Source organism: Triturus cristatus, chromosome 3_2, assembly GCF_964204655.1.
Source record: "Triturus cristatus chromosome 3_2, aTriCri1.1, whole genome shotgun sequence".
Classification (NCBI taxonomy): domain Eukaryota; kingdom Metazoa; phylum Chordata; class Amphibia; order Caudata; family Salamandridae; genus Triturus; species Triturus cristatus.
In genome coordinates, this window is record NC_140584.1 from 385,315,186 (window position 1) to 385,327,339 (window position 12,154).

General features: G+C 44.6%; 2 protein-coding genes across 4 annotated transcripts in view; one reads left to right on the forward strand and one right to left on the reverse strand.

The window, feature by feature from the left end:
• Nucleotides 1-12,154, reverse strand: part of AIRIM (AFG2 interacting ribosome maturation factor) — a 222,309-nt gene that overhangs the window by 160,221 nt on the left and 49,934 nt on the right. The gene's annotated exons all lie outside the window — the stretch shown is intronic.
• Nucleotides 1-12,154, forward strand: part of SNIP1 (Smad nuclear interacting protein 1) — a 59,008-nt gene that overhangs the window by 44,394 nt on the left and 2,460 nt on the right. The window lies entirely within an intron of this gene.

The following is a 12,154-nucleotide window of genomic DNA, read 5'->3' on the forward strand; positions in this document are numbered from 1 at the left end:
AGAAGACTTTGTGGCAAAACAGGGGGCTAAGCATTGAACACATTATGTCAAAGTTGCTCCAACTACTCTCATGAAAACACAAAATGAAGTAAAGTACACAACCAGGACGTGGATGCAAACCACAGCAAGGCGTGCTAAATGAAATGGTTATGAAGGAGAGTTTAAAACAAAGGAATTTATCAAACAAAAGAAGTGCCCTAAAGCATACTGTGCATAAAGTAGGAAAAACATCAGGTAAAAGCAGGGAGCTGGAATTGAGATCAGTTTTGGTGGGAACGAGAAGCCGTGGTCTGGCACAAATATATAAATGAAAATGTCAGCAAGCACTCGGAAGTACGATGAAATATAAATAGCAAGTAAATGAATAACAAGCAAGAAAAGCTGCTAGACATTAGTGTTTAGGGCAGAATCCGCAGCATTACATATTTAGTAAAAATTAATCTAAGAATTTCTGTCCTATTAGTTAGGGAAGAGGTTACTTTTAGTATCCCTCGATAACAAATGGATTCATTGTGTGATCACTGCAAGTGTATTGCACCTGGGAAATGTGAATTGGTATGTGTGCTCAAAGAGCGAGACATGATACAACAAACAAGGGTCCTAGACCTGAATTTAGAATGAATTAATCATACTACACAAGGGAAAATCAGGGCACTTACTCGAGTAGAGGGAGAAGTGGTTATAGGAGATATACCACTTTTTCAGGATAATCGCTGGGGAGTGGTTCTGATAGTGAGACTGAACGGCCGGGTCCCAGTACATCTGCATCAACTCTAGGTCATACATACATTGAGCAGCAGGCACCCACAACACCTTTTTTAGCAGAGGACCCATGGTGGGGACAGCGAGGTCGAGGACGCCCCTGGGGCAGACCCAGGGGGACCAGGGGCCAAATGTGGAACCGAGGCAGAGGGAGACAGAACAAACAGATACACTTCCAACAAGAGACCCATGGAGACATACAAACACGCCGTCAACACTACAGATGGTGACCTATGAACCTGTCAACTCGGTAGTAAACCTTTCCAACTATACATTAAAACCCAATGAGCAAAAAATCCTGGAAAAAGGTCTATCTTTCGTACCTACTAACTTACCTAAAGACTTCAATCTCAAGGTGGAACTCCATCAATTTTTTAGAAGAATCGGGCTGAAACACTACTTTTTAAAAATTCCATTTAACCCAACATTCTCTGGGAGCGGACTAAGACCTCCTTCCAAATTCAACCCCCCTACTCATTTACTATCTCACAAACTGATGGCTTTTGAACAGGTGGTATTGAGGGATGTGGACAAAATATTGGCCAATCGACAGTATGTCAAGTACAATATAAGTAAATCAGAACGGGAAGGCTTGGATTCTCTAAAAACCAACACCAATATAGTGATTAAACCAGCCGACAAGGGGGGGTGCTATAGTGGTGCAAAATGTGGATGACTATAAGAAAGAGATTCTTGGACAACTGGCTACCGTAGGCAACTACGAGAAACTGAGAAGGGACCCTACCCAGGAAATCGGTAACATGATAAGGCGGGTCACACAAGAGGCTTTGGAATCGGGTATTCTCAGTAAACCTGAATATGAATACCTTAATAATAAACATCCCCGAATACTGACTATCTACACCCTACCCAAAATACACAAGCTGATGGAGTGCCCACCTGGCAGGCCAATAATTTCCGGCTGTGGCTCCATCTTGGAACCCCTTTGCAAGTACATAGATGTGTTCCTAAAACCCATCGCTGAAAATACATCCACCTACCTAAGAGACACGATGCAGACGATCCAATTAGTGGACTAGCGTCAACATGACCCCACGACTGATATTTTGGTCACAATGGATATAACATCATTGTACACTAACATTCCACAGAGTACCGCCCTTGTATGTATTGAGTCAGTACTCAATAAACGACCCACACCACACAGAGTCCCTACTGAATTTATCATTGAGCTTCTAAGAATTGCCATGATGCGCAATTATTTTACATTCCTGGGGGAATACTACCTACAAACAAAAGGTGTGGCGATGGGCGCTAGCTTCGCTCCGAATCTGGCGATTATATTCATGCATGAATATGAACAACGGTTTGTCTTTAATGAGCACAACCCACATAAAGACTGCATTACCCTGTGGCGTCGCTATATAGATGACGTCCTAATGATTTGGAAGGGGGATGAGACACAACTTACAGATTTCCATCGGTGGCTCAACACCCGCACCTCAGACATTCAGTTCACCCTTGACTTCAGCAGAAAAACAATCCATTTCCTGGATATCAACATAAATTATCAGTCTGGTAAACTGTACACTAGTCTGTATAGGAAAAGCAGTGAACGTAATACTCTGTTGAGGTATACGAGTCATCATCATCGTAATCTGAGGGACAACCTGCCGTTTGGCCAATTCTTGAGGCTAAGGAGAAACTTTTCTAAAAAGGAGGACTTCTTTGAGGAGTCGGCGGGCCTCCTTGCTAGATTAGGTGAACGAGGCTACCCCATCAGATTGCTTAAGAAGGCACGAAAACGTGCGTGGCATAACCACAGGGACCTCCTGTTAAGCCCAAAGGTTAGAACGGAGAACAAGGATGAGCGTCTTGTATGCGTTACTACCTTTAATACAAAGAGTACCGCTATAAAGAAGGCCATCAACAATCATTGGCACCTGGTAGCTGACGAGTTGGGTAATATGCCAACCCCTTTGCATGCCTTTAGAAAAGCTAGAAACATAAGGGACAATGTGGTTAAATCCCTACTAGACACACCTAGGAACCATATACGGACCACTTTATGGGGTCTCCCACCTATCAATGGTCACCATAAATGTGGGACTTGTAAAGCCTGCCCCATGTCTAAGGAAATGACTGAGTTTGCACACAATGGTCGCACACACACTTTAAATGAACACAGCAATTGTAATTCCAGCGGCGTGATTTACGCTATTATCTGCCCTTGTGGTTTCATGTATGTTGGGCAAACCATACAGAAAGTCAAGTGCCGCATTCTGCAACACTGTAGCCGCATACGATGCAAAGTACAGGGGGCCCCCTTAGTTGAGCATTTTGTGCTATTTGACCATGCGCCTAACAGCCTTAAATGGTGGGTCATTGAAAAGGTAAAACCCAACCCCAGAGGGGGAGACTTTAGCGTAACCCTTAATAAACGCGAGTGCAAATGGATACACTCTCTGAATACTGTAACCCGTGCCCTTAACGAATTTGAGGAAATTAGCAGACAGGTCTCTGTACTCACAACCGGTTAAAGCGATATGTACCCTCTTCGCTATAACTGTTTAGAGTGAGGGGATTATATCTTCTTCCTATAATGGTTTAGAGTGAGGGGATTATATCTTCCTCCTGATAGTACACTAGGGCTCTAGTGTAATTCACTGGGTTACTTACTGATGTTGCTGTTTTTCTAAAATGTTTAGAACAAATTATTTGAACCATTTTCTTTTTATTTAAATGTCTGTCCATTAAACATGTGTACATTTACTATGTTCACGTACTCCTTGTATATATAGTCCTGCCTATTTCTCATTATGACTATCACTATGTAATCAATTGTTAAATATTTATGTACTGTCCATGACTCTGCATTCTTGCCCTTTCTTTTTCCCTATCGGGAGAGTCTTTCCTCCCTTTTTCTATCCACCGATTACGTATTGCCTTACGTCGCCGGTAACGCTTTAGTGCGCGTTTGCACCGATCGCCTCCCACTAGACTGTGCCGATTAACCTGGAGAGGCCACGCACGACCTGGCGTACTCAGCCGTACAATCAAAAGGAACCCCCGGTGCCCGCCTGGAATTACTTTCTGAATTAGTAAGTTATTCTCTCGCATAGATTATCCTCTATAACTACAACAGTAGGTTAATTATACACGCGGACTCCCTGGTTTTAGATTATTATGCCAGCGGCTGCAGAACTCAGGCCATTCACCCTTGACGTATAGTATCAGTGGATCGGGACTATTGTAGACTCGGTGGTTAACGTTCGCACGCCCGCAGCCTGTCCTTGATGAAGTGAGTCTCTCACTAGCCACTTGGGGACGTAGGCTCCTTGGCATCTCTGTAATGCATCTAATTGGGCATTACCTACACTCCGCATGGGGCATACTTAGAATCCCTTCTTCACTTAATTGGAACGTTGATGGCAGCATGACCGTAATGGGTCCTTGGGTTAATTAATTAACAACATTATGTTTACCCATCAATCATGCAAACTTAAATTGTGTACTTTTGTAGACTCGGTGGTTAACGTTCGCACGCCCGCAGCCTGTCCCTTATTAAGTGAGTCTCTCACTAGCTACTTCGGGACGTAGGCTTCTTAGCATCCCTGTAATACATCTATCTGGGCATTACCTACACTCCACATGGGGTATACTTAGAATCCCTTTCCTTAATTGCCACGTTGATGGCAGCATGACCTTAATGGGTCCTTGGGTTAATTAATTAATAATATATTTACCCTTCATTCATGCAAACCAAAACTCTGTACATGACTTGAGGCTACATTTAGCTCTTTAATTTCTATGCAGTTGGTTGGAACCGTCGCATTGAAGAATCCGGTGTGTATCCTTTGGACTTTTATTGTCAAGGTAATCTATCCAATCCCTTTTCTTTTTGACACCAACACGCATAGTATTCACATGACTCAATTACCTGATCCTTTACACTAATCAAATTGTATTGTCCCTCAAGATTGAATTGGAGAATTTCCTTCCCCCCCCCTCCTGATGGATTTACACTTGAACTGTGGGACCCCATTACTTACCCGTAATTGATAGGTGAGCCTTCTTAATTAAATCTATTGAGTTATGTGGTTTTAATCAAATTTTTAACGCAACGACCTGACGTTTGGCGCCACTTGCCTTTTAGGTTGCCCAGGCCAGTCCTGATGAAGATCCGCAAGGCCGAGGCCGTTTATTAACCCTTATAGGCCACAAGTCGGATCAAAACGTCGACGCCCTATATATTTAAGTCTGGACCCCAAACCTTATTCATGTGCCACCCCAGAATTAATTTCTGTTTAGAATCGAGATATACGTTTATGTGATTGTTCTGGGGGCAGACTATCAAGGACGGTGAATTATAACCGTTCTCTCTTGCTTTGACATATTAAACTTTCTATATCATCTGTTGAAGAATTTCCTTTCATTACTTTACACTTGAGCACCTCTTTTTCACTGCACGCCTTTCTCTGGTGCAACCTCTCTTTTCATTGATTCATGATATTAATTGTTTGGCTCTCACCTAAATGCTTGAAATAAATATATGGTGATCCATTTCATGGTCGTTTGTTCTTTTTTATGTTGTTTATTTCATTTAATGATGTGGATAATCATAACATATATAAAACAAAAATGTTCTGATTCATTCTAAATTCAGGTCTAGGACCCTTGTTTGTTGTATCGTACATTACCCAGGTCCTCGACTATATTGGGTTACCCCGTCTTTTGTAATGATCAAAGAGTGAGACGGGCAAGTGTCACGTTGTACTTCAATGGTGCCTTTAGCCTGCATGTCTTGTCTTGTGCTTCATTATGTTCGGTGCAGACTGTATCGGACTTTGAACCAGCACTCAGCTGAATTATTATTTCAGTACGATCATTAAGGAATCGAGCCTTCTGAAAGTGCAAGGCAGAAAAATAAAGCCTACTCCCATCTCTTGTTCCTATGAACCCTCTGTCTTCTGGAAGAACGTTTTTGACGTATTGCCTTTCTGATGCCCTGCACAGGTTACAAAGCAGTGGGATCTTTGTTAGTTATTTAAAGGAGGACATAATGTGAAATGTGTGGTTTTTTTTTTGTTTTTTTTTTTAAGGAGCACTAAAGCCTTGTAACTGGCTCCTAGATGCTTGTATTGTCACAGTGGGGTGAAGGGTAAGTGGGGGCTTATTCTAATGAGTTCTTTCATCAAGTAGGTGGAGTTTGATCATTCTTCTGTTACCGCCATTTTGAGTTTTTCTTCTGCCTGAATAGCATGGACGGAAAGATATCATGTTGTAGTTCTTCTTTTTTTTTTTCTCAAATTCATTATGGAAGCCCAGACTGTCACGATTTTTAGGTCTCGCCTAGCAACGCAGCACATGCGCTGCTCGCTTTGGCAAGATCTATTGTTGTGGGTTTTTCGGCGGAAGGGGGAAAGGACATGTGCACCCGTACGGCGTTAGCACAAGAGACAGCAGATGTGCCCGTGCAGAGGACAAGAGATGAGGACAGGAGATGTGCACGTGCGCGGCGTTAGCAAAACACATGCTCGCTCCCTCCTTGTCTGCACGTACGCTCCTTCATTTTGCTGGTGGCGCTTCAAACTGTGTCCCCAAGCTGGGCCCGCGGGGGACTGCTCTCAGCCTCGGGCCGGCTGCATTAGGCTCTTTCGGGGCGAGTGATTGTGGTCACATGTACATTTCACGTTGCCTCTTAAATTTGTGACGCCAGCAACGGCCTTGAGGGCAGCGATTGTAGTGGCCCGTGTGAGGCCGTGTTTCAGTGGAAAGGAAGGTGCATATTCCCAGACTTGGAATGCTGCAGCAACAAAAAAGTCAGTACGAACAAAAGCTCAACCATTTGGGATTGATGTGGTAAATCGTGTAAGGACTTATCGTGACTTCTCACCATTTTCCTTGATCAGTCCACCTGTAGGACGTTGTGTTTCATGTTTGATTGTCAAACTTTCAGATCAATAGCTCCTCTGCTGCAGCATGTTGCTTACTCGGACAGTATCCACTGTCTGTGGGACAGCGTGGGAAGGCAGCCCGTGACTCTTTCTAGGTTACCCACACCAGTGGCGCCCTACCCTGTCCTGCAGTTCTTCAGCTGCAAGCACCCCACCATGCAGAAAACACAAAGCAAAACACCCATTTCATAACCGCAAAGGAAACCAGCATTTGCAATGCAATAGGTCTCGCTTCTGCGAGAGTTTGAGCTATTCGCATTGTAAATAACAATGCCTTTTATTTGTGTTTGAAAACTTGCAAGAGGTGCGTAAACATGCACTCTGTACTTTGCTTCCGAGAAGCAAGGCTGGCAATAACTGCGCCTCTTTTACTGCCAGCCTTGCTTCTCGTAAACAAGGACTATCTGTACAAAGTGCGTGGTTACGCACCGCTTGCAGGTTTTTCATAACACATAAATAAAAGGCATAGTAATTTACAATGCCAATAGCTCAAACTCTTGCAAATGCAAGACCTATTGCATTGCAAATGCTTGTCATTTTCCGTTATCTCTCCCAACTGCCTCAGAGGGAGGGGTTAGAGAAACCAAGTCTGGTGGACACCTGGCTGCAATTGTGCCAAACACGAAATAAGGCAGGCCTACCCAGTTTTGCAGTGTGAATCTTTCTGGATTCACTATGCTGTGCATTATTCCGCGGTCAGGTAGTTGGGTCCGGATTCGTAGTCTTTCTTTTGTCTTTTTTTTTTTTTTTTTTTTGTAGCCCAGGTGGGCTACAAAAAAAAAAGACAAAAGAAAGACTACGAATCCAGACCCAACCACCAGATCGCGGAATAATGCACAGCATAGTGAATCCAGAAAGATCTTCAAGCTGCAAAACTACACCGACAGGTAAACTTCATTTTCTGGAAGCTTTGTGTATCGCAAAATGATGCTCACTCACTGATGTCAAAGGGAAATTAACATTCCCAAACGTAAAGTGAATGCTTTGGTAACCGTATTAAGTGGGTCGATGCCAAATCGCCAATATGAACTTCACCAATAAGCCTCTGGAGAAACAGATCAGCAGGCACTTAGTTGCCGACTATACAAATGGTTTAGCAGTTTCCTGAAAGTCAAGTGTAGTATCCGTTCTGCTAGTTAAGACACTTTTAACAAAATACGAGGCTGCTCGAGAGAGAAATTTAGGAAGGTGGCTAAACTAGATAAGATGGCGGATACTTGATCACCGACCTCCGTGCCGGCCCGCATTAATACTGCAAGTAACGTGCATCCCAGGGGGCCATCTTCAACAACGAGGAATCTGCGGTGATCTGGCACCCTTGGGTAGTGTAACTAGTATCTCACCCTCGGTGATTGAGCAGCCGGGGTGGGCCAGGTAGGCGGCTAGTTGCAATCTAGTCTGGTAGCTCCAGCTGCTATGCAAAGCCATAGGTACAGCGAAGCTACGACAGAGCTGTACCGGGGACCCCGCACCTGTGAGGCAGAAGATAGTGGGCCTGTGCGCTTGGCCGACCGGTGGCTTCCTGGGGCACTGGAGGTCGCCGGTTGGTCCCGGCCCACGCGGGTACGACGAGGCTTGTGATTATGGCACCCGCCCCAACAGGTGCCAGAGACCTGTGGCTATGCACGGCTGCAACACTGAAGGAGCGGGCTTCAGCGCGGCAGAGTGGGCAGTGCTATATTCCCTCCCCTGCCCCTTGCGAAGAGGAAAAGAGAATGCTAAAAGCCCTGCAATACTACGAGGGACCCATGAGGTGGTGCGGGCCCCCAAGTTTCCCCGCAGAGGGCTCAGGGGACCGAAACAGCGAGCGGTGGCCGCCATCTTACTTTTCAGAGTGCACAGTGGCACCCAATTTGCGCCTGCTGTCTGGGGACTGACTGCGACAGGAAAGGAAAAGAACAAGCCTTTGCAATGCAATAGGTCTCGCAATTGCGAGATGGAGCTATTGGCATTGTAAATGGCAATGCCTTTTATTTAGATTTAAAATACACATAAGGCATTGTCATTTCCAATACCAATATGTCAATGTTTCTAAAATGCGAGACCTATTGTTATGTTATGTTATGTTAAATTAAATTTATTAAGCGCACGTACGCCCGTAGGCTTCATGGCGCTGTGGAAGACTAGCAAGACATAACATGTGACGGAAAGAAAGAAAATTTAACTAAGGATAAGCTTGCTTAAAGAGCCAAGTCTTAAAAGCCTGTCTAAAGGCTAACAGATCTTCGTGGAGTCTTAGTGGCAGTGGCAAGGAGTTCCACAGGGAGGAAGCTAGGAAGTGGAAAGATCCTCCTCCCTGGCGTTGTTTCCTGATCCGGGGCACGACTAACAAATTCTTTTGGCCAGAACGGAGAGCACGGGAGGGAGTGTAACTGACCAGCAGGCAGCTAATGAATCCAGGGCCCTTACTTTGTAGAGCCCTGAAGATAATGCATCCCGCTTTAAATGCTGCTCTCTGCGCTACAGGCAGCCAGTGGAGACTGGCCAGTCCAGGTCTAATAGACTGCCACTTAGGAATTTTACAGATCAACCTGGCCGCTTGGTTCTGAACCAGTTGGAGTCTCTTGAGCTGCCCCGCCGGTAGGCCCAGATATAAACTATTGGAATAATCCAAACGGGACAGCACAAGAGCAATGATGACCTGAATCAGAGCAGGGTGGGTTAAAAGGTGGGCGATCTTCTTAATCTTGCGAAGTTGGAAGAAACTTGCAGATACCACAGTCCCTACCTGGCTTTTGAGCGAAAGATCTTCATTAAAAGTGATACCTAAGCTCTTAACTGTTTGGGATTTAGCTGGAGGATCTCCCATTTCTGGAGGCCAGAAGTGTGGTCCCCAATGCAGTTCACTCTTCCCAGGCAAAATCAGTTCAGTTTTGCCTGGGTTGAGTTTCAGATGATTTAGGCCCATCCATCTCTGAATGTGAACCATGACCTCCCGAAATTCGGTGGCAGCGCCAGGGGAGTCCAGACAGAAGATCAATTGCAGATCATCTGCATAGTTAAAAATTAAGGCGCTAAACTTTTTTAATGAAAATAACAAGGGTCGTAAGTACAAATTAAACAAAAGTGGGGACAGGGACGAGCCTTGGGGGACTCCACATTCATTTTTGATTTTGGGCGCTGTAAAAGTTCCCAATCTCACTGCCTGGGTACGCTCCGAGATAAATGACTTCAGCCATCTAAGTGCCGAGCCTCTCAGGCCAGCCTGTTCGACACGGTCGACCAAGATGGTGTGGTCGACCGTGTCGAATGCGGCCGATAGGTCGAGAAGTACCAATGCTTGGTGAATGTCCCTATCTGCATTGCTTCTTAGTACATTCTGGACCGCCAGTGTCACCATCTCGGTTGAATGCCCTGGTCGAAACCCAGCTTGGTTATGCTCCAGATATCCAGTGGTTTCAACGAAGCTAGAAAGACAGCTAGCAACGTGTGCCTCCAGGATTTTTGATAGGAATGGCAGCAGGGATATCGGGCGGTAATTAGATGGATCGTGAGGATCAAGACTGGGTTTTTTGATCAGGGGAATCAATAGAGCATGCTTAAATCCTGCCGGTACCTTTCCCTGGTTAAGTGAGTCGTTAAGCAGAGAGAGGATCCCGTGAGGGATAGAGTGCCCAATCTCTGTAAAAATGTGGGGTGGGCAGATGTCATCGGGTGATCCAGACTTAACCCGTGCCAGGAGAGTTGAAAAAGTTTTAGCATCTATAGCAGGAAGGGTGTCTAATGTAGTGGGGTTATTAAAAATATCATCTAAAGTAGACGATTTAGGAGAGCTAGCAATGTTGCGTTTTATATTTACAATTTTCTCTCTGAAAAAATCATTCAGAGAGTCACACAACTTCTGGGTAGGGGCTATTGATGGGGCTGTCCTATCATCGTCACAGAGCTCGTTGACTATGTTAAAAATATCTTTAGTTTTATTTGAGGAATTTAAAATTTTTTGAGAAAAATAGTCAGATTTATGTTGGAGCAAGATTTTTTGGAACTCCTTTCTTGCGGTACAGAACACTGTCCTGGCTTGAGAGGAGTAGCTTTGTCTCCATTTCCGTTCCTTCTGTCGAACTCCCAGTTTAAGATCTTTCAGTTCTTGGGAGAACCATTTGTGTGCTTCATTTCCTCTAACATTAGGGACCCGTACTAAGGGGGCTGAGAGGTCAGCTGCGTTAAGTAACCAGTTAGACAGCGCTCTCTCGCTAGTGTCCAGATCATCGTACGATGGTGGTACGGATTTGTTTAAAATGTCAATAAATCCCGGAAGGTCCATAGATTTCCATTTGCGGAATTCTTTGCTCTTGCATGGCTTGGGTTTGACATTTCCGCCTACTTCTAGTGTGAAATAGATGATGAAATGATCCGACCAGATACATGGGCTGATGACTGGATTGGATAAAGATAGATTATGCGTCCATATCTGGTCCAAACTGTGACCTTTCTGGTGAGTGGGTACGTGGATGTGCTGATTTAGATTCAGGTCTGTTAGCAAATCTATCAATTCAGCAGCTTGAATATCTGTGCCTATGCTATCAAACCAGTAATTTAGGTCCCCAATAAGGATGATTTTAGAGTAGCTGACTACATATGAAGCCAGCTGCTCTGCCAGAATGGATGGATATTTGGCCATGTATTGGGGGGGTCGGTAAATCAGGACCAGAATGAGGGACCCACTTTCAGTGTCGAGATTAATCACCAAGTTCTCAGTGTCCGGAAGGATCAAAGAAGGCAGTTGCCTGACCTGAAGGGATTTCAAGATTATAGCTGCTACTCCACCTCCGGCCTTCCCAGGTGTATGGCAAATGCTTGTTAGATCAGTATATGCTTGTTAATCTGTTCCGTGTTAGATTGACGAAAGCAGAGTAGGGCACTGGTGCATGACTGCTGTACATTAGTCATCCTCGTCCAGCTAAAACCAGATTCTTCTTTCCATTAAGATGTCATTTGCATACTACTAAGTAAGACATCTAAAATACATAAAGGAATTGGCCTGGGAGGAACTGTGCCTAGTATATCCTCAAATGTTTCATTTCAGGGGTGTAGCTATCATTTGTGCAAGAGGTGCCATAAAAAGAGAGATACGGGTTGAGAGGGGCCAGCTGCATCTCTATTATGGTTGTCTTGTACAACCCAGCCAGTGGAGATTGGGAGCCCATTTCTTTGCTTGCATTAGGTGACAGAGCATCCATCTGCAGCACTTCAAGAGGTGGTAAGGGAGGAGGGCCATGAGTAGTAAGTTTACTGGTTGTTTTATCTAAATGTCTCTTCTTTATTCCCGCAAGTCTTTTTTTTCTTTCTAATGGTTATTTTACTGGAGAACCAATGTTCCTCCTGCCTCCCCTCCCCTCATATATTTGTATTGCAATTGTCCCCAACATATTTACAATGTAAGCAGAGACCAGAAAAGGGCACCCTGAGAAATGTTCAGTTACAAACCAATACCAGAGTAGGTTCTCCATTATTATAATGCAGACTAATGCTGT